The 24,537-nt window shown below is 39.3% G+C and overlaps 1 protein-coding gene across 12 annotated transcripts in view; it reads right to left on the reverse strand.

The window, feature by feature from the left end:
- cnot4b (CCR4-NOT transcription complex, subunit 4b) overlaps positions 1-22,034 on the reverse strand; it is a 178,079-nt gene extending 156,045 nt beyond the window's left edge. For all 12 annotated transcript variants that reach the window (XM_059977763.1, XM_059977759.1, XM_059977756.1 and 9 more), the window contains exon 1: positions 21,824-22,034. The gene's annotated coding sequence lies outside the window, so the exon portion shown is untranslated. The remainder of the gene's footprint in view (positions 1-21,823) is intronic.
- Between the last annotated feature and the right edge of the window lie 2,503 nt (positions 22,035-24,537).

Genomic DNA, 24,537 nt, shown 5'->3' on the forward strand with positions numbered 1-24,537 from the left:
GAATCCAAATGCACAAGGAGATATTGAGGCCAAGGTCTTGAAGCTCATTGATTAATTTTAAGGGGATGATAGTATTGAATGCCGAGCTGGAGTCGACAGAGTATTTTGATATCCAACACTTCCAGGGTTGAGCGGAACTAATAAAATGACACCTGCTGAGAACTTGTTGCACAGTAGACAAATTGGAGTGGATCCAAATCGCTTGTCAGGTAAGAGTTGATAATGTGTCACCAACCTCTCAAAACACTTCACTGAGATGCAAGTACTATTGGACAATAGTCCTAGAAACCGTTTACCATGTTTTTCTTAATCACCAGTATGAATTGTATACGACATTGGTGAGGCCACAGTTTAGAGTATAGTGTGCAGTTCTGATCACCTACCTATAGGAAGGATACAAGATTGAGAGAGTGCAGAGAAGACTTTACAAGGTTGTTGCAGGGAAAAGACATTCCCTGGAAGGGAAAAGAATGAGGTGACATTTTATAGAGGTGTACAAAATTTAGCTTATAGATAGGGTAAATTCAAGCAGGTTTATTCGACTGAGTTTGTCTAAGACTAAAAATACATAAAAAAAGTGAAAATTTTAAGTGGAAGATATGGGTGAACTTCTTTACTCAGAGGGTGGTGTAAGCGAAGAGCTGCCAATGGAAGTGGATACCAGTTGAAATATAACACTTAAGAGAAATTTGGATAAGTAGATGGAAGGGAAGGGTATAAAGGACTATGGTCCAAGGGCAAGTGCAGGCAAAATACGTATGGCATGGTATAGATGTGCCGACTAGTATGTTTCTCCGCTCTAACACTATACGATCATCAACCTCCTCATACACAAAAATAAATAACCTGGTGTGGCAATACCACAGTCACTTGATATTTTGAGTCAATCTAACTAGATAATTACAAACAGTTGTTAAATACCTGAAGTGATGCACCCTATAAACATTTATTCACAAGTACAAATCAGGAAGAAAAGATTTCAAGTGAGAAGCAAAGGTGTGCTTCTTTTAATTGTTCACTACTTATCATGTTGACTGAACAAGATCAGCCCTTCACTCCATCTCACCCTCAAGTAGTAAAGCTGATCAGCACGGTTCTGACCAGTTATTATCATTACTATGCCTGGGTGTAATGATGCCCTTGAAAAGCAGCATTCGACTGATAATCGGGTGTAGGATTACAGCAAGGGTATTGTTTTTTTCTGACATACAGAAATCATGGGAAACAAGCTTTGTACATTAAACAATTCATGTTCCTTTAGCACTGTGTGAATGCTGCCAAGATATGATTGTGTGAATCTCAGCACAAGCAGCTGAGATCTGTTCAGCACACACCATACTAAATTGCTAATAGTTAAAATGGCACATGACTTTCACTTAGTCAGTTGCCTTCTTAAAATCAAAGCACCTAGTTACTCAAAAGATTGGAAAGATCTTTCCAAATGTATTTCAAATTAAGCTTTCCTTCCAGTAAAACTATGAATCTAAGGCAATGTACATTTTTTCCATTAGAGGTCATGGGAATATGTAATACATTATTACAACTGACAGCAAATGCCATCTTAATTATCTCATTTAACAAAACTAGGTAAACTCAAAAATAGTTCACAGTTGGTACAGAACAACTGAGAGATAAATTCCATGGTAATGTGAATCTGGGTAATAAACAAAATGCCACAGTATATTTTTCATAGCCTCCTAGTGTGTCAGGAAGTTGAACCTGGGGGTGGGAATGGGAATGAGAGAAAAGGAGAATTTGCAAAATGCATGCTTGATTGTCAACATGGACTCAATAGGCCAAAGGGCTAGTTCAGGGGTGGGCAAACTTTTTGACTTGTGGACCACAAAGGGTTCTAAAATTTGACAGGGGGGCCGGACCAGGAGCAGATGTACGGAGTGTTTTGGTAATACACCTCATAAGAGAAAATAAAATATCATGGGATATGTAGAAAACATGTGCTTTAATTTCAATTGAAAATGAACAAATGCATTACAACAAAATATCTGTCTTTGAAGTCCCATGATATTTAGCTATTTATTGAAATGACTTTTAAAACACTGAAAATTAAATGAATAAAATACAGCTTTTTTTAATAGTAACAGTTATTATTTTAAAGCACTGAAAATTCTGTTATCCTTCAAGATATTATCATCATCACTCTCCTCCTGACTGTCTTTATTTCAAAAACGGTAGGAGATGCAGGTCTACTTGTCCTGCTCCTTCTTAATCAATTGTCCCCTGTGCCAAAACTCAACAACGACCCGCACAATGACAGAACAGTGAGAGCGCGCCAGTATGCGGAGCTCTGTGCTCGCAAATTCCCGTAGGCTATCTCTCTTAGCCGGAACACTGGCTAATTGTGAGCCGGTTCGGATGTGCCAGGAAATGGGTCGCCACAAGGTCACAAAGTAAAGCGCAAATGTGGAGTAATACGCTGCACCTCAACAAAGGTCAATGTATATAGAGTGCGTCATCTATTGGGAAAACGACAGAATTGCGGGGAAAAAACGTTAACAAGGTTTATTAATATAATTTCATCAAGTTCTGCGGGCCGGATTAAAAAGCTTAACGGGCCGTAGTTTGCCCATGCCTGGGCTAGTTCAATCCTGTATGGCTACATGGCTCCATGACAATTTAATGCACTTGTTTGTTCCAGAGATCATGGTGGAATATGGCATAAACAATCAAGAATTAACTACTTGCCCAAGATTATACTGGGTACAATTTGGAAAGATAGTACACTCCTCAAAGAAACTCAAACTATTTTTGTCTTTTTGAATTTTTTCTAACAGCTCTTTATTAAAAAAGAAGCCATTTTAACAACCAAGTTTGATTTCAGACCATCCATGCTGGGATTAATTTCTGCAGATAGCCTGGCATTACAATCACTCAGTCCACAATATAATCTATAATCATGATCATAAAAAGCTGGAATATTTAAGGAATCCGCAGAACATCTGGAAAAGAATATATCATAACTCAATACAAAAGATAGAAGGGCAACATCAGTAACCAAAACAGGGGCAGGAGAAATATGGGGTATGCCAAAAGACAACAGGTCCCAATTGTTTCACACATTTAGAAAAGGCTTTAGTACAAACTGCACCATGTCGGTGTTCATTCACTTTATTGTAAAATTAAAGTTAGAGGATACTCATATCACAAGCGGAAGCGCAAAATGCAGCTCAAAGTTCAAAAGTACAAAATAAATTTATCGACGTTCATACAATATGTTACCATATATTACCCTGCGATTCATTTTCTTGTGCAAATTTAGAGTAAATATAATACAGAATCAATGAAAAATCCACACATGCAAACAGACAAAACCAATGTGCAAAAGACAACATTGTATTAAAAAAACAAAATTAATAATAGATAAATTAGTAATAAATAATATTGACATGAGTTGTAGAATCCTTGAAAGTGAGTCAAAAAGTTGTAGAATCAGTTATAGTTTTGGGGTGAGTGAAGTTATCCATGATAGTTCAAGAGCCTGATGGTTGAAGGGTAATAACTGTTCGTGAACCTGGTGGTGTGGGGTCCCAAGGCTGCTGTAGCTCCTTCCTGATGGCAACAAGTGATCACAAATCTCAGTGCACAAATGAGCAAGTACCATATTACCGTTTTGTCTTTCCCATGTGAGTAACAAAACCCCATCTGTCCTTTCCAGCATGTGGAAAATAACTGAAGTCCCCATGGCCAAAAATAATCCTGACCAAGACTCATCAATCATTACAATCAATCTCATCTTCAGATTACAAAGTTTATCTCATCTATTTAACATTTAAAAGCATTTTACAGTGGTTATTGTTAGGATTAAAGGGCTATGAAAGCATAAATAATGACATGGCTACAAGCTGTTATACCCTGTCAAACTGCTCCAGATCAAGATACACACCATTATATCTATCAAGATCTGCAAGCACAATCACGGTCATTTCAACCATATAATAGAGCTAAAGCTTAAATGAGAACAAATGAAGTTAGAAAATTGTCTGGGACATTCCATTTCTTAAATCGACATTCAAACCAAATATCTCTCGGTGAATAGCTGTTAACTGAAGCAAGTTCACAATTATCAGAAGAAACAATTTAACACCTCTTCAGCTGTACAGTAAAATTTGGGATTGTCGTCTGAATAAATAAATAAATAATACACCGCAAAATAAATTTCCATCAGGCAACCTCACAAGCATCTCTGGGGTCAGAGGTGAATTAAGAGATCCACGATACTTCCCTCAACAAATTTTATGCATTCATAAACAAGTGTGGTGGCACTTTCCAAGGATCATCTTCAACCGATATTTTATTTTTTTTTATTAGTTTTTTATGCATTTTCTACATCACTACAGATAGAAAAAAAACCCAAATCAAAATGAAAATTAATACAGTGCAAAAATAAACATACAATAATAATACAAAAAAGACAATTGAGAAAGCACCCAAATTGAAGATATGTAATATTAGTATCCTCCCCAAGCCCCGCAACAAAAAAAACTCCAGACCAACCACAACACAATATAGAGAATAAAAATCAGGACATTCAAACCCCCAAAACTATAAATACACTTAAAAACAGAAGATAATAATGCCTACTACCAAAAAAAAGAGCTGAAAAAAAAACCCTTAGTTAAGAGGAAGGTTATGAAAGTACTCAATAAGAGGTCCCCAGACCTTATGGAACTTTATATCCGAATTAAGAACTGAATAATGAATTTTTTCAAGGTCTAAGCAGGACATAATGTCGTTAAGCCATTGAGCATGCGTGGGCGGGGTAACATCTCTCCATCTAAGGAGGATTAAACATCTAGCCAGGAGAAAAGCAAAAGATAATATTCGACACTTAATCGAACTCAAACGTAAATCTGTCTCACCCAAAAAACCAAACAAAGCAATTAAAGGGTTAGGTCCTAAGTGGTGATTCAGAAACCGATATTTTATTGACCCATATTGGATGGGATTACTGTGGACAAGGCCCATATTTGTTGCCCAATCCAATCCCTAGTTGACTGAAAAAACAAATTATTCTTGGTTAATTGCTCCTATCCTCACATCTTTCTTAGTTTTGTACTGGTAAAGATAAAGCAATGACAGGGGGGAAAAAAACAGCATTTTTAAAAATTTCATTTGTTGCAAGAAAGTTGAAACGTCATGAGGAGTTTAACTAGACTAAAATTAACGAGACTTGATATTTGACAAGTTTAGCAAGTGAACATCAGGTTTATCAACTTTACACAATTCTTTATGTTTCACTGCTGAGTCACAGTAAACCTCTCCATCAGCAATGGTATTCATGCTGCCGAAGTCTAGACAAAAGGCCTCAACTGACCAAGCAATCAATAGCATCTGCATTCCAAGAAGCATTTTCATTTCAAATGTATAGTTTATCAAATGTTTAAAATATGGTAAATAGGTGAAGAAAATAAATTAATTCTACATATCAATGAGACAAACATAATGCTCATATTTGGATAGTTAAATTCAACATGAAAATAAGAGTTAAAATGATTATAGAAGCCAATTACAGAGGCCATGCTTTCCCATAAATTGAGGATTAAGCGATAGTGATATTGAAGATTACAGAATTTGATCTTATAGCAAAAAAACTAAGGATTTGAGAACTGTGCTTGATTTCCTGCTGTTGGCTCATCCACGTTCTAATTGTCTATGAGATGCAATTATACAGAATAGACAGTGCAGAAATAAGTGATTTTGTACACCAAGTGCATGCAGGTGTTTATGTTCCACTTGAGTCTCCTCCTGCCTTTCTTCATCTACCTTGACCTTAAATTACTTCTAATTACCTCCTCTTTCAAATGTTATTCCAGCTCCCCTTTAAATCCATCTACTTTGTTCAGTTTAACCACTCCCCAGGGTAGCAAACGCCACATCCTCACCAACCTTTGCATAAATACCAACATTATATTTTCAATTAACTATCTTTGTGCCTGCCTACAAGGATTTTAGTGATTGTCAATAACAAAACCCATATATGGATTTCACTCTCAACCAATCTGACAATTCGCATTAAAGAACATTTAGTCCCCATGGTATTTTTAATTGCACATACAGTCACATACAGACTTAGACACTCTACATTTATATAAATTTTGCTTTAAATGTTTAGTTTTATCTTCTGCAGTGGTGTACCAGTGGAGAATTATTGATTTCAAACATCGCGGTTTTCCTAAAAATTAAATGTTAAGATAATTTTTTTATATTTTGTTAACAGAAGTAATACATTAACATATTAAGAAACATTTAAGGCAATAAACAGTCCTTGTGGGTGAGACAACACTTCACCTGTGCATTTGCTGGGATCATTTATTGCGTCTCAGGCAGCCTCCTATACATTGGTGAGACCTGCTGTAAATTAGGGGACCACTTCATTGAGCACCTCTTCACCATCAGCCACAAATAGGACTTCCCAGTGGCCAAACATTTTAATTCTGATTCCCATTATGACATGGTAATCCATGGCCTCCTCTTGTGCCGAGATGAGGCCATCCTCATGGTAGAGGTGCAACACTTCATATTTCATCACGGTACCCTCCAACTTGATGGAATGGATATCAATTTCTCCTGGTGAACAATTTTCCCCCACCCCTGCCCCCTTCCTCTATTCCCTAATCTGACCTTTCACTTCTTCTCACCTGCCTATAACTTCCCCATGGGTCTTCTTCCCTTTCGCCTATTGTCCCTCTCCTCTCAGATTCTTTCTTCTCTAGCCATTGACCTCTCCCACCCACCTGGCTTCACCTATCACTTTCCAGCTGGTTTCTTTCCCTAACCCTCCCCAACTTTTTATCCTGGCATCATACCCCTTCCTTCTCAGTTCTGAAGAAGGGTCTCAGCCCGAAATGTATAGTGTCTAATCTTTTCCTGACCCGCTGAGTTCCTCCAGCATTTTGTGTGTGTTACTTGGGATTTCCAGCATCTGCAGCCTTTCTTGTTTTGATATTAAGTAAAACTTGATTACTTAGTAGGCATATAGCCCAGTGCATAATTAAACAAAGATAACAAACAGGATGCTAATGATCAAAGACATAATGAGTTGAAGGAACTAATCTGATTAACTGAAACAGAAGTGGGTGCAGAAGGAATCAAACTAGGTGATGGACAACCAAACTGAAAGGTGAGGGTGTGGCAAATGTGACAGTTTAACCTTCAAATCATCAATTCTTACACCATGGTAAGTGAGCATAGCAACAAGTCACAAGATGGCCATCCTATATCAGCAAGTTCTCTATCAAGCAGACATTTTGCTTCAGCCAAGAGTTTCAAGATGTGCTGTCTGAGCTCTTCTAAAGCAGCAAAGAAATGGGCATGTTGAGGACCAGAGAAAGTGGTCAGTCATGGAAAATGAATGCAGGTGATAGATGCATAAAACTGACATCCCTACTAAATCTGAAGGTCCAGCACTGCTAACAACTCGACCGACACCCCTCTACAATGCAGAGATGTCAGATGTGGTCTTCATGAAAGAGTTGCTGCTGAAAAGCCATTCCTCTGAAGTGGAAGCCAAGTCAAGAGACTCACCTAAGCACAAATACACAAGGACTAAGGAGCTGAGCAATGGCAGCAAGTATTCTGGACTGCCAAGTCAAACTTGAAATTTTTTGCTCAAACAGGAGGCAGTTTGTCAGTAGAAGAATTGGAGAGCACATGAATGAGTGTCTTCAGCCAACAGTGCAACACAGTAGAGGTTCCTGCAGGTTTGGGGCTGCATTTCTGCAAATGGAATTGGTGATTTGGTCAGAATTAACAGAATCTTCAATGCTAAGTACAAGCAGATTCTCATCCATCACACAATACTATCAAGGAGGTGTCGGATTGCTCTGAACTTCATTCTGCAGCAAGACAATGACCCCAAACACACAGCCAAGGTCAAAATGAACTATCTTCAATGAAAAGAACAAGGAGTTCTGCAACAGATGATATGGCGTCCACAGAGCTCTGAACTCAACATCAGAGGCTGTCTGAGATTACCTGGAGAGACAGAAGTAAGCCAAAATCCGCAGAGCTATGGCAGGTTTTCCAAAATGCTGAGAACTACCTGCCAGCTGAATTTCTTATTAAACTGCATAGCGGTGTACACAGGAAAAATGATGCAGTTTTAAAGGCAAAGGGTGGTCATACTATACATTGATAGTAGTATTAATTTTTACTTTTTACTGATCTTCATTGTAATTTTTGATATTCAGAAACTTATAATTTCAGTATTTTTGAAGCATCTTCACTTTACAGAATTTTTACATGAGCCTTTGATTTTTGTACTGTATGTATTTTAATAAATTTACTTTGAACTTTTGAGTATTGGAGATGTCTTAATACAGAAGTGAATTTTCCTGTTCATGAAGGCAATATTAGAATACATATGTTTTAGAACTAAACAGGCCAAGAATATATGCCAAAGCTCCTGCTTTACATGAGCACCAACCCACTGGACTCCATCTAACTCAATTAACAAATGAGGTGCTTGGCACATACAAGTGTGATGGTTTGTATGCAGTCTTTGCTTCCTACTGTATGTTATTACTAACCCACTAAAATCAGTAAAAAAATTGCTTAGATTTGTTAAGAATGAAAGTTCAAAACTTTTTGAATTCCAAGTTACCTTTCTTTTATTGGTAACCTTGGATAAACAAAACAGGGACAATAATTGATTGCTGAAATTGCAACACAACATGTTCTGATCAACACAATCTTTTAATTGATAAATCCTCAGAATAAAGCATATTATACCTCAGCCCATTTAATCAATCCAGCACGTTGACCACTGTCGATTAGTATGAGTTTTGTTTTTGTACTTCATTATTGCATCAAGTAAATATACGAATCAAAAGCAAAGGTGGAGAAGAAACAATTTACAAGATTAAATGTCAGATGAATTAAAGCATCTACACAAAAGGTGCTGAGTGCTGGTGTACATTTACATTCACATTCTCCCTACATTTGAACCATTGCTCAGTCGAAACAAATATTCTACCAGTTCATGGTCACCTCAAGGATATCCTGAAGTATTTCAAATAACTAATGTTGAAAAATATAAATCAGCAACACCAAAATAAAAGTTGACCTTTAAGGACTTAACCTCAACCTCTTTCATTTACAAGCCTAGTAACACACAAACCTAGCATTACAATATCACGTCTCACAGGACGTAATCTGCATGCCATTCCAATATATCTGGATAATAGCAAACAAATGACAAATTTACATATGATATGTATATTGCCTACCAGGCTGACAATCTTAACTCCAATAAAACTGTCCCTTCTTATCCAAAATGTTCCCCAGATAATAATTCAAAACAACCTAGAAGTGATACAATTGTAAAAGCCAAGTGATAATTATTTTATTTGGAGATACAGTGCAGTAACAGACCCTTATGGGCCCAATGAGCCCATGCTGCCCAATTACACCCACCTGACTAATTAACCTACTAACCTATACATTTTGGAACGTGGGAGGAAAGAGGAGCACCAGGTGGAAAGCCATGTGGTCACAGGGAAAAAGTAGAAATTCTTTAGACAGTGGCAGTAACCGATTCTGGGATAATCCATTCAACAGACCGCAAAGTTCAAAATACATTTAGGTCACCATATCAAAACTTGATGTTAATTTTCTTGCATACACAGTAAATCAAAGAAAAACAATAGAATCAATGAAAGACTGCAGCCAAGACAAAAAGACAAAATACTGCGCAAATACAAAAGAAAAAAATAATACACCATAAGGGATGAGCAAAATTAAGCCATTTGACTCAGCAAGTCTGCTCTGCCATTTCGTCATGGCTGATCCATTTTTCCTCTCAACCACACAGCCTTTCATGCCCTGACTAATCAAGAACTGATCAACCTCCGGCTTAAATACATCCAATGACCTGGCCTCCACAACCACCGATGGCAACAAATTCCACAGGTTGATTACCCTCTGGCTAAAGAAATTCCTCCATATTTCTGTTCTAAATGATCATCCCTCTATTCTAAGTCTGTGCCCTCTGGTCCTGGATTCCCCCACAAGAATCATCCTCTTCACAGCCACTGTTTGGGATTTTCAACATTCAATAAGTTTGAATAAGATTCACCCCCCCCCCCCATTTTTGTAAATTCCAGTTAGTGCAGGCCCAGAGCCAAACACTGCTCAAACAATAACCCTTTTATTCCCAGAATCATTCTCATGAACCTCCTTCTAAACCCTCTCCAATGTTAGCAAATACTTTCTTATTAAGGGGCCCAAAACTCCTCACAATACTCCATATAAGGCCTCACCAGTGCCTTATAAAGCCTCAGCATTACATCATTACAGCATTATATTCTATTCCTCTAAAAATGAATGCTCACATTGCATTAGGCTTCCTCTCCACCAACTCAACTTGCAAGTTAAGCTTCAGCAAATCTTGCATAAGGACTCCCAATTCCCTTTGCATCTTGGATATTTGAATCCTCTGCCTTTTTAGAAAACAGAGTAAGCTTTTGTTCCTTCTACCATACCCTTGTCGACATCATAATCCATCTGCCACTTCTTTACTCGTTCTCCAAATCTGTCTAGGTCCTTCTCCAACTTTCCCTGCTTCCTCAACACTACCTGCTCCTCTACCTATCTTCGTATCATCTGCAAACTTGGCCACAAAGCCATCATTGACACACAGCGTAAAAAGCAGTACCAATACAGATCCCTGCGGAACACCACTTGTCACCAGTAGCCACCAGATAAGGCTCCCTTTATTCCCACTCTTTGCCTCTTGCCAATCAGCCAATCCTCTATCCATGCTAGTGTCTTTCCTGTAATACTATGGGCTCCTGTCTTGTTAAGCAGCCTCCATGTGCAGCACCTTCTGAAAATTTAAGCACACAACAGCAACTGAATCTCCTTTCCTTTCTCTATTCTGCTTGCTATGTCCTCAAAGAATTGAAGGCAAGGTTTTCTCTTAAGGAAACCATGCTGACTTTGGCCTCCAAATAATTCTTATCCTTAACAATTGACTCTAAAATCTTCCATACCCTGAGGTCAGGCTAAAAGGCTTATAATTTCCTTTCTTCTGCCTCCCTCCCTTCTTGAGGAGTGGAGTGACATTTGCAATTTTCCAGTCCTCTATGCCAGAATCTGGTAATTCTTGTAAAGTCACTACAATGCCTCCACAATCTCCCCAGATTTTCTTTCTCTCCACTTCTTTCAGAGCCCTGGGGTGCAGTTCATTTAGTCCACATGACTACATGGGTTAGGACTGGATGATGTGGACTCTTTGTGGGGTTCCTGACGGGTCTGGCTCTTGGGTCTAATATATAAATGATACAATCACTTGGATACATAACGACTTGTCCTCCACAGCTGTGTATGGCAAGAAATATCACAGAATCATCCCTGTCCGGCTAAAGAAATTCCTCCTCATCTCCATTCTAAACGGATGCCACTCTATTCTGAAGCTGTAGATGCATACATGCAGATTATTTTGTAAATATTGTATATATTTATTCTGCTATTATATATGTATGTATCCCTTATGTGATGCTACATCCAAAAATAAATGTTAAATAGCCACCTTTAGACTTTTCAGCTCCCCATGCAACTTCACCCAAGTAATAGCAATTGCACTCACTTCTGCCACCTGGCACTCTCAAGCTCCCAGCATACTGCTGGTGTCTTCCAGTGAAGACGGATACAAAATACCTAATTAGTTTGTCTGCCATTTCCTTGCCCCACCACCCCAATCCCCTCCCAATTACTCTCTCTCCAGTGGTCCAACATTTGCTCTCGCATCTCTTTTACTCATATATCTAAAAAACTTTTGGTATCCTCTGATATTTCTGGCTAGCTTACCTACATTTAATTTTTTCCCTCCATATGGCTTTCGAGTTGCCTTCAGTTGGTTTTTAAAAGCTTCGCAATCTCTAACTTCCCAATAACTTTTGCTTTATTATATGCCCTCTTTTCTGATTTTATGTTTATGAATTCCCTTGTCAGCCATGGTTGCAGCATCCTGCCTTTAGAATACTATTTCTCTGGATGTATCTATCCTACAGCTTCCTATTTTCTCCAATAAACTCCAGCAATTGTTGTTCTGCTGTCATTGCTGCTAGCATCCCCTTCCAAACTTTGGCCAGTTTCTCTCTCGTGCCTTAATTCCCTTTACTTCACTAGAATATTGATACATCTGACTTTAGCTTCTCCCTCACAAATTGTAGGCTGAATTCTATCAAATTATGATCACTGTCTCTTAAGGGTTTCTTTACCTTCAGCTCTCTAATCAAATCAGGATCATTACACAGCACCCAACTGAATATAACCTTTCCCTGAGTGGGCTCAACCACAAGCTCCTCTAAAGTCATCTTTAGAGTCATCTAAAGGCATTCTATAAATTCTCTCCTGGGATCCAGCACCAACCTGATCTTCCTAATCTACCTGCAGAATAAATATACAATAAATATTGAGAATATGAAGTGTCCTTCAAAGTGAGTCCTTGGATTGTGGAACAATTCAGTGATGGGGTGAGTGAAATTATCCCATCTGGTTCAAGAGTCTGATGGCTGAGGGGTAATAACTGCACCTGAATCTGGTGGTTGAGATTGAGGCTCCTGTACCTTTTTCCTGAGGATGGAAGAGAGGAGAGAGCATGACCTGGGTGGAGGTTATTGATAATGACTGCTGCTTTCCTGTGACAGCACTCCATACAGATGTGCTCAATGTGGAAAGGGCTTTATCTGTGATGGACTGGGCCATATGCACTACTTTTTGTAGGATGTAGAAATTTACATTCCAATACTCTCCACCACACATCAATAGAAGTTTGCTGAATTTCAGATGTCATGCCAAATCTTCACAAACTCATAAGTACAGCTGTTGATGTGTTTTCTTTGTAATGGCACTTACAAGCCAGGCTCATTACAGATCCTCTGAAATGATAACTCTGAGGAATTTCAGAGGTTTCAGACCCTCTCCTCCTTTGACCCCCGATTGATGAGGATTGGCTCCTGGATCTCTAGTTTCATTTGACTGAAATCAATAATCAGCTCCTTGATCTTGCTGACATTGAGTGAGAGGTTGTTGTAGCACCACTCAGCCAGATTTTCAGTCTCCCTTATATCCTGATTCATCACCACCTTTAATTCGGCCAAAGACAATGGTGTCATCAGTAAACTTGAATATGGCACTCCAGCTGATCTTAGCTTCAGATTAAGTGTAAAGTGAGTACAGCATGAGACTAAGCACACAGCCTGTGGTACACCTGTGCAGATGGAGACTGTGAAAATGTTGCCACCAATGAAAACCGACTGGGGTCTGCAAGTGCGGAAATAAAGGATTTCAAAACTCATCATTGCCTTATCCCTTCCAGACTGGCAAAAATAAAAATTACCCTGAATTATATGCCTTATGCCACTATCAAGTAGAAATTATAATCGATTTTATCTTTCCATGCCCAGACACATTTATGACTTTGTCCAGCCTCATAGTTTATTCTGTTAGTTAATAATTCCCAATTTGCTAAAAAATTCAGACCATATCCACCCACGAGTTTTTTTTCTATTCCAGATCCATCTTCCTTTATATTGTGTTATTTATTCAAGGAATTGACACTGCTCAGAAACAAATTCTCCCCCCCCCACACAAAAATATCCAGTCTCGCTCACTGCTGCAAAAAAGACATAGCTCAACAACAACTACTTTTCAAACCACATTTATAGTCCTCCACTCTATTACACAAGTTAAAATTTATTGTGAAATAAAGGAAGGAAGCTCTTATTTCAAAGAAGGGCTGTCAGTCTGCTCATGATAATGATGCTTCGTCAATCAGAACAAGGCATTATTAAGAGTCACCATTTCACACATTACCTCTTCTACAGTGATTCTATAGATTTGCATTCATACAACCCAATATTAAGTCTGTTGGATTTAGCACCATGCTCAACAGGAGGATAAAGACACTTATTTCAAGAATGTGACTGGGATACAATTCCTTGAGTCTAACTTACTGTTGATCTGAATGATCCCCATAGCCCATCAGACACTTACTCGTGCCCTCTGGATGACAGTAATAAGCGTTGGGGGTGTTGTGGATAGTGTGGAGGGCTGCCAGTGGTTACAGTGGGACATTGATAGGATGCAAAACTGGGCTGAGAAGTGGCAGATGGAGTTCAACCCAGATAAGTGTGAAGTGGTTCATTTTGGTAGGTCAACTATGACGACAGAATATAGTATTAATGGTAAGACTCTCGGCAGTGTGGAGGATCAGAGGGATCTTGGGATCCGAGTCCACAGGACACTCAAAAGTTACTACGCAGACTGACTCTGTAGTTAAGAAAGCCTTCACTCATGAGATTGAGTTTAGGAGCCGAGAGGTAATGTTGCAGCTAAAAAGGACCCTGGTCAGACCCCACTTGAAGTATTGTGCTCAGTTCTGGTTGCTTCACTATAGGAAGGATGTGGAAACCATAGAAAGGGTGCAGAGGAGATTTAGAAGGATGTTGCCTGGATTGGGGGGGCATGCCTTATGAGAATAGGGTGAGTGAACTCAGCCTGTTTTCCTTGGAGTGACGGAGGATGAGAGGTGACCTGATAGAGCTGCATAAGACGATGAGAGGTATTGATTGTGTGGATAGTCAGAGGCTTTTTCCCATAGCTGAAATGGCTAGCATGAGGGCCCAGTTTTAAGGTGCTGGGGAGTAGATACAGAGGAGATGTCAGGGGTAAGTTGTTTTTTTTAATGCAGAGAGTGGTGAGTGCATGGAATATGCTGCCGGCCACAGTGGTGGAGGCGGATATGATAGGGTCTTTTAAAAGTCTCCTGGACAGGTACATGGAGCTCAGAAAAATACAGGGCTATGGGTAACCCTAGGTAATTTCTAAGGTAAGGACATGTTCGGCACAGCTTTGTGGGCTGAAGGGCCTGTATTATGCTGTAGGTTTTCTGTTTCTAAATACCGAACATGTCTCCTCACCAAACTCCTGTCATAGCAATATTTTGTAACTCCACCCCACCCCCAATCAGTTGAAACCAACATCCAAATTCACAAACCATTAACTTCAAGCTCACTCGATTTCTCTGAATAAATTTCAAAAAATATTTAAATATTGGGAATAAGGAAATTACTAATAAAGATTGACTCATTTCATGGAATCCATGTTAATTTATGTTCCTTTAATTTTTATGTTTAACTTATATTTGCCTTCATCTTGTAGTGCATTGCTGTAAAAAGCCAATTTTCACCACATTTATACCCCATGTGTCTGACACCAACTTGATGACAATTTTGAAAACTTTCCTTACACAGTGGAGAATGAAGGTATTACAGTAAAGAAATTGCTTTTGCTTTCAACTAAAGACAACAAATTTCAACACTTGATGGAGTTTGAGGAAATGACAATGGAGATAGTGGATGTTTTGGTTGTTACACTCTAAAATACAAATGTAGCATCATACTTAAAGAGGAGGGGGGAATATTCAAGAATGATTCAGATAGTGGGAATTAAAAGATATCAGGGACACAGCTACAAGTTACCAGAGTTAGATTATTAAAGAAATGCATAAATCAATTAAGTGACAAAAAGGCATTTTGAAAGGATAGGATTTGGCCAAGTCAGAAATCACATTTGACAATCTGTACCTTGCTTTCGTAGCAAGCAGTATAGACAAGAGCAAACTAAATAATATGCGGCATTTGTACTTTCAGAAAGCCCTTAAGGTGCCGCAGAAAAGATTATACCAAATTGGAGGTTTATGATATTGGAGGCAATGTAGTGGCATACCTGGGTGATTGCTCAATAGCCAATACACTGACAATGAGTCAGATTTTAGATTGAGATGTATAACTTGTGGATGCCACATCGATTGGTGCTGAGTCTCCAGGTGTTCATAACTTTCGAGTATTGAATCAGATTCAGATTAATTAGCACTGACATATATCATGAAATTGGCTGTTTTGCAGCAGCAGTACATTACATAAGTAAATTCTTCAGGTTGCAGTAAGAAATGTAAATAATGTGGAAATAAGAGCAAAATTGTCAAGTAGTGTTCATGGGTTCACAGGCAGTTCAGAAATTGGATGCTGGAGAAGAAGCTGTTTCTGAAACGTTGAGTGTGTTTTTTTGCTCCTATGCCTCCTCCCTGATGGTGGCAATGAGGAGAGAGCATGTCCTGTATGGCGAGGGCCCTTAATGAGAAATACAGTCGGCCCTCCTTAACCGCAGATTCCGCATCCGTGAATTCAACCAACTGCAAATCACGAAAAACTGAAAGTGCTCTTCTAGCACTTGTTGTTCAAGCATGTACAGACTTTTTTTCTTGTCATTATTCCCTAAACAATACAGAACAACAACCATTTTACATAGCATAACCATTTTACATATATTGTATTAGGTATTATAAGTAATGCGCATGGGTTATCATGGATCAGGATCGAAAAAAATCGGAAGTTCTTACTAAGTAATTCGGAACGGGTACATCCGGTATTATTTAGCGTCAGGTTAGTCAAACGTTCGTCTTAGTATATAGTATATAATTTACCTTTCTGTGCATATAAAACACTTAAGAACGTATGTTTCTGCACCAGGCTCGGGAACAGAAGTTCTGGGGACTCGGGACAGATCGCTCCCTAGTGCACTCTCCACCGTGCTGGGTTGATGTGGAAGATCAAAAACCCAAAACCCAATAATTAAACCACTGCATAGCTTAGTAATAATTATAGCTTTCATCAGAGCAGAGCCTTTCTCACTTTATCTTTTAAAATTTTTCCGATCGTTGACCAACGTAGCCTAACACTTTTCGAATAACAAATGGCGTTTCATCTCTTTCTGATCATTTTATTATTTCCACTTTATTTTCAATCATGATCGTGATTATTTTCGTGAACAGAAACACTGCGCATTCAGAGCTCTGGTGCCAGGTCCTAATGTCCACCGCTCTGAGACAGGTTAAATAAGATCTGGGGTTCCACTGCGTTCTAAGATCCACCACATTGATACAGGCCGAATAAGGGACTTGAGCATCTGCGAATTTTGGTATCCGTGAGGGGTCCTGGAACCAACCCCCCGCCGATAAGGAGGGCTGACTGTACTGCCTTCTTGAGGCACTGTCTTATGAAGATCTCTTCAACATCCCTTTCCTGAAGTCCACACTTAGTGCTTTAGTTTTATATTATTGTGTAACCCCAGGTTTGCTGATGATACGAAGCTGGGTTGCAGGCGTGAACTATGATTCAGAAGTACTTCACAGGACAGATGGACTGTGAAAGTGCAAAGACACAGCAGGTTGAGTATATAAAATAAATTGCAGGTCACCTACTTTGTAGGAGAAATGCACACTATTTTTGGAAGGGCAAGTGAAAAAGCAGAAGTTTAAGGGTCCTGACTGGCCTTGAACAAAAGTCACTGGAAGTCAACATAGAATTACAGTAAATAACAGACCTATCAGGACCGTGCCTAGAAATTTCTTCACATGGGTAACTGAACCTTAAATTTTTTAATTTTGAGATCACACTGGATCAAGATATGAAGCTACTGAACCCATCTCTTGGGTTTGGTAAGACACCATCAAGGTGAGAGATCTACCATCATTTAAAAGAATACTAAAGAACACAAGAGCTTAAAGGCCTATGATACACATTTGTTATGTGTTAATGATGTTACTTTTAGCCATATCTTATTTTTACATTTATATTAGGAATACATTTTCCCAATCAACATTTTTTATATCCTTTTATTGCAGGGGGTTTCCAAACTTTTTTATGCCATTGACCAATACCTTTATGCAAGAGGTCCATCGACCCCAGGTTGGGAACCCCTGCTTCATAGATACAATATGCTTTTCCTAATTTATTTTCCACCCATTTTGCACCATCAACAAATGAATATTACATTGAACTATTTCATTCAAGTCAGAAATAGACATTTCAGCACTGAGCAAAGGCACACCCTAATATTTGCAAAATAACCTGATTGATTGCACTTTTGGCTTAGTTAACTAATTTTCTATCCAGGTCAATCCAATACTTTCAGTTCAATGAGATAACCAAATAACCAACATGCACAATTTCTCTCTTTTAGCTTTTAGTAATTATTATTATTACCAATAATATCCTGAAAAGAAAGCTGATACAAGGGTTAAACAAATTACTTTCCATAAAACCATCACACTAAGACTTTCTAACAATTGTGTTACTGCTTCGTAAAATTAACATTTTTTGCAATGATTTATGTGGTTGACTGTCTATGGGTCCCCAATTCCTTCACCCTCAAGTTCTGCATTTCATATTACCAATATCTGACAAATGTCCAGTTAAATATCAAAAACAGTAGAGATTCTGCAGATGCTGTAAATCTTGAGCAACACACAAAATGCTGGAGGAACTCAGCGGTACAGGTTAGTATGCATGGAGAGGAATAAACAGTTGAGGTTTCAGGTGAGACCCTTAAATTCTAGAAACAGAAACTTTGATATATGAGCCAACCATTCAGCACACTGTCTCTATTCAAAGGATAAAAAACAAAATCCACCTTCTTGCACGAGTTCTGTGGCATTGCAAGCCGCATCTCAAAGTACTCAGCAACTACCAAGATTTCAGACAGATTCAGGATGCTACCCATCACCTTAAGGTTTTCCTTATTTCTTGACCCTACCCGCCACCCAAATCTTTCCAAGTACTTTAATCTTTGTCTCCTGGATTTTGAAACCCCTGAGAGTGGTTTGTATATACTAAACAAAACATTAACTCACCTATGCTTCTGGTGCCCCATTTCCTTTGGAACTCAGGGTTTGAATTTGCACATCCAAATTTTGTTTTATGCAAGTGGTTGGAGTAAGAGACAAACTGAAATAATCCCATGTACTACCTTCATTTGGATCTTCCCCCAGATTGCCTACTGTTAAATCAAAGGGCTGCATTCACACAGTCAAACTTCTTCATTATTTCAGAAGCTACTTTGGAAGAGAAATGTCAAAAAAAGCTGCTAATCATACTGACTGGGATATTCTCTATCTAAATCCTGTTGTGCAAGTTTGAATACAAGACAAAAATGCTGCAAAGCTGCAATCAATCTATGGTCTCTTCAAATGGTGAAAAAAAAACAAAAGCTTGATACAGCAGCCTTCACCTGGTCCCAACTTAAAAATGTCACCCTAAGCTGCTGAATGGCACATTAATAGATCATATTCTCACATGGAAAAATGAGCACTTGGTCAATGCCTTAGAATGACGAGTGTGCACATATCAGGGATGCAATAAGGATGGTGGTGGTAATGGAGAGAAATAGTCGGCACTGTGAGATAACTGCAGATGCACTTTATGCAAAGTCAGTTAAGGAGGATGGTCAGTGAATTAAGTATCATGACAGAGCAACATAATTTCAGTCTCAGAACTGGTTGACTAGAAAGTTGAAATTGCTTCAGCCCTGATGAGATTAACAGCTTTTTCCACATGGAAATCTGGCACAACTTATAAAGTTTGCAAATGTTTATCACTTATGTGGAAAAACAAGTTTACTTGCTTCTTTAACAGATTGATTACATTTTTGCTTTAAATGTTCCAGTCCAAAAGGTATTCTGAACATCAGCAGATTTTCAACACTTGCAGATAGTGATTGACCACCCCCCCCCCCCTCCACCCCAAAAAAAAATCAACATTTCAGCTATGAAAGGCAGGAAGCTGCACTTAGGATAAGAATTCACAAACTTTCTTTCTGCAATTTTGGGTGTCAGTAGAAAACGTAGCTAGAGTATACTAACCAAAATCAATGATGCTCTGAATGAAAACCTTTAAATATACTTCTGACAGCATGTCAGGTTTAACTGGTTCCCAGCCACATTCTTCCCTCCATTCCCAAACCAGTACCAAGGGCCATTTTGTCATATGGATAAAGTGCACAAAATCAGTAGTAAGCAATAACTACTTAAATCCAATGATCTTCGTATTTATAAAATGCAGTCATAAGTGTAGATGGCAATTTCAAGAGCAATGGTGCAGATCACGTAAATAATAAAAACAGCCCACATTAGCACTTATTGCCAATGTTCAGCCAATCTACTCAATAACCACTTCCAATGAGGACATCACTACTTAATACATCAAGCATAACAAACGTGGCACAAAGTTACTGTGGTAAGGTAAACTACACAGTTTATTTGACGGAGGCCATTTTTCTGAAATGCTACTTCAGTTCTCACCACAGATACTGTCTAATCCCTTCTGTATTTTGAATACTTCATTTTTTTTCTGTCTTACATATGTCCTTTTACATCCACCAGAAACAGAACTAATGCATCAGTTCAGCAAGAAACAACCACATGGAGAACTGTTGGACTGACCCAATAGTTTGTTCCATGTCAAAATTGGCTTAAGCAATCACAGGTACAGATATCAATATGCCACTAATCACTCACCATTGAAGCTTGTGTAAATGAAGTACTGACAAAAAACAAATGCCTTGGTAAAATTAAAAATGAAAACGATTTCTACTGTATCCATTTTTTCAAAGATCAAGAAACACAGCTCACAACCCATCAAGGAGAAATTTTACTGATCCTCACAGCATTAAATTTGTGCAACAACCATCCTGATTAACTGTACCCCTGAAAATAAATTAACTATCTTTGCCTCAATGTGAATCTTTCAGGGATAACTGAGAAAATACAAACTGCACCACTGAAGGATTTCTTGTGCTAACTGCAAGCCTACCAACTGTTATTGAACAGCTGAATATTAAATACTAAGTGTTCAAGTTTTAGTGAGTAACTATTCCCTCCAAGTTCTACCAACAAGCTGAAAGCTTGTTAATAGTGATGCACCCAATCAAGAACACCAATCAGGGAAGCTAAAATAGGTTTTAAAAAGTGTTTTTGCAAATATTAACTGCAAAGACATTTTCCCTCCAAAGTTGAGCTGGAAATCCATTACTTTGACAACCTGGCTGTTATGCCATGCCAGCCTCTCATCCAAAAGTGATGTTAAAAACAAGCCTATAATAACTTCCCTCTTATTTAAATGTACATCAGCATAGTAAATGTTTCTCTACGATAAGGTTATTTTATTCATTTTCAATAATCCACTTTACTTTTCCACACAATTACACTTCATATAAGATTTTAGCTTGAAAATTTTAACGCAATTTATTTTGCTTTTTTGAAATACAAAATAAATTTTGTATTTTGTCAAACCAAAAATGGCCCAAGAACCTAAGTGAGAAACACCAACTTCCTACCCAATGCACAAATTTCTATACCATGGAGCTTAATCAGGGAGCCTGTTTCCTTTGCCTCTACTGCTTGCAATTTCTCCCAACACTAAATTCATGAAACTTAGCTGTTAGTAATAAAGAATAATTTAATAAAACACAGCATTAACCTCTCGGTTACGTGTTTGTACACTAAAATAGAACATAACTTAGAACTTCCCGATATTGCACGAAGACGCAGCCCAGCTTCAAAGCAGATGAATGAACTTAGGTGTGTTCTTTTAAAAAATACATGTTGCATCACATAATATTCTGCTCTGCTTTATTTTTTTTTTAAAAAAATCAGCGAGATGCCTTTTTCTAGCAGGATGTATGAGTAAAGAGGGAACAGTAATCCCTCCTATCGCACCGACTCAACACAAGGAACAATTGCAACTCCCTCTTCTCCATGAAAGTGGGGGAAGAGGATGGGCCTTTCCCGGTGTCGGTCCTCCTTTCGGACCGATTGTAGGCCGGCTGTCTAACTGAACGCCGGCTGGCGCCTGGTACTTGCGCGGCCTGGAGGCGCGACTGAAGCCTCCGGGTAGCAGTGACCGGGTGCCAGACTCTCAGCAACTCTTCTCAGCCTGCTCCTCTCAAAGGCTCCCCTACTCACCTTTTCACCGTAGAGGAGCGTTTCTCGGGTCTCTTCCTTGCGTGTCCTTGTCCTGGTGCTGACGGGGAGTAATTACAGGGCCGGTTCCCTCTAGACGATATTATATATAATTATATATCCGTCTCTCTTCACAGCGCTGCTCTCATTTACACGCCAGCCACCATTTTTTTCTCTCTCTCCCTAGGAATCCCCTTCGCCGAGTCTGCGCACGAACGCGGCCACGCATGCGCCCACCGCCGCACCTGCAACCGTTACCCTTCTCCTTCGGCCCCCACGGCCGCTGTGCGCTACCTGCTGGTAGTTGTAGTCCACCGTTCCTTCCGCATCAATCTGTTAGGGGGAAGTGGGCGATGATAGCATACATTTCCCAGAGGCTCCCGGGACGCGGCTCCTCTTTTGAAAGATACGGGTTTTGCTCTGTTCTGGGAACCAGAATGGAATGAAAGGCAGGGATTTAAGAGAAAGAAGTAAGAAAGCTAATGGCGTTAGTAGCTGGACCTAATGACTTGTAATACAGGGTGCAAAGAGAGTTGGCAGCTGAGGTCGAAGATGCATGAGTGAACGGTTTGAAAAGTACCAAAGACGAGAGAAAAAATATCAGGACTTGCATCCCAAACAGTTAAAGCCTAACTGATTTAACTGTTACAAAACTCAGGGTTCGGATCAGAGCTCGTCAGTCTGACCACATCAAGTTGCGATACGTGAGGGTAATTATGTAGCGAATAAGAGGAATTCGTTCTAGGAACATCCCCATTCACATCGGTGGCAAGGTGCAGCATGCGAGGGTTAATGACAAGAAATTGCAGTTCTTTTCCGTCAAATGTGTTAAGTGGAAAACTCATTTTGGCTTTCATCTGACATTATCGCCATCACAAAAGATAGTAATTAGTCAATGTGACATGATATCCCTCAAGCTTTTCCTGAAACCGTATTTGCCCAAATATATTTTAAATGGCCCATCACTTACTCCAGCAGTTTATTACATTTACCCATCATCCTCTGGGTGGAAATACTTGCCTTTCACATCCTCATTATGGGGCACCTTGGCAGCAAAGCGATTAGCGGACGCTAATACACTCGGGGTCATAGGAGATTGTAGTTCAATTCCAGCACTGTCTGTAAGGAGTTTGTACATTCTCCCTGTGACCATGTGGCTTTCCTCTGGGTGATCTGGTTTCATCCCACATTCCTAAAATGTAATAAATGAATGTAATCCCTTCTCACCTTAAGCCTATGCCCTCTATTTTTATACCTTCCGACCCTGGATAAAAGATGGTGACCACTCATGATTTTGAATACAGGTCATGAATCAGCCAGCATTGCTTCAAGGAAAACAGTCCTAACCTATCCAGTTGCTTTTAACACAAACCCTCCTCTTCTGGTTTAGGTTCTTGGGAAACTTTTCTGGACCCCAGCCAATTTAGAATTTGTAGTACAGTAGTGTCGAATTGAGTTGAATATGATGTCCTCCTAAGTGTTTGGCTATTGCTGGGTCCTCAGGTAGCTATAGAGGCTGATCCAGGACTCACAAATCCTGAATGTTAGGGGCGGAAACCGTCGGTGTATGACTGTTTAATGTGGGGAGGCAGATGCATGGGCAGCCACCCCACTATCCTTGACAGTTCAGAGTTAGTGTCCAGTGGCATGGAATGCAAGATGACTGGGGACCTCTACTGCAGACATCTCCCACCCTCACTGCTTTTGTGATGTGTCATCATCTTCCACCAGCTCCACTGTTGAGGTTTTGATTGGACGGCTGTTTATCTGGAACTTGGACCTTGACTTTACCACCATGAACGACCTTCCCAGGAGCTCAGCAAAAACTCCCGAGGGCATTGCTCTCGGGGTCTCGGGAACTCACGAGCCTCTCCACCATGACAGGATGATGATTCTTGAAGAAGAGCTTAGAATTAGAACTTCATCTAAATATGCATGTCAATACACGTCTCTCCCGCTAACTCAGAATCGGGTTTAATGTCCCTGGCGTATGTCATGAAATTTGTTGTTTTGCAGCAGCAGTACATTGCAATATGCAATAACAATAAAAGTTACAACTAAGTAGACATAAAAGAATTAAATTAAATGAGTGGTGCAAAAAGAAAGGAAACAATAGTAGCTGTTGTTCATGGATCCATTGTCTTTCAGAAATTGGATGGCTGTTCCTGAAACGATGAGTGAGTGGCTTCTGGCTTCTGTACCTTCTTGATGGTGGTAATGAGAAGAGGGCACGTCTTGGTGATTGTGTCCTTCATGATGGATGCTGCCTTTGACGCTGACAATGGAGCTGGCTGAGTTTACAACCTTCTGCAACATTTTCTGATCCTGTCCAATCTTGATTTAAAGATGAACATAAATAAGGCACCTAAGTTTTCTGCAGTCAAAATTCAGTGGAAGTGGGGAATACGTGAAAAATCTGTGAAAGGGTGTAGGCATACAAATTGATAGGACAACAAATAGCAGCTGGGCATAATCTAAGAACAGAAAAAAAGATACCAGATCTGGGCTTAGCAAACTGGAATATTCACTAAACAGAGATAACTTGGTAAATGTTGAATGTGTTTGTATAGGAAAGAGCAGAGCAAATGTCAACTGCAGATAACTATAAGGGAAAAATAATGTCAGAAGTCAATGTCTAGTGCATGAATAGCAGTATTAATGAATTAAGCATTTTATTGTGATTTGTCAGGAACCGATTTGCAGTAGTTTGTGCGCTT

Source organism: Hypanus sabinus, chromosome 8, assembly GCF_030144855.1.
Source record: "Hypanus sabinus isolate sHypSab1 chromosome 8, sHypSab1.hap1, whole genome shotgun sequence".
NCBI classification, from domain to species: domain Eukaryota; kingdom Metazoa; phylum Chordata; class Chondrichthyes; order Myliobatiformes; family Dasyatidae; genus Hypanus; species Hypanus sabinus.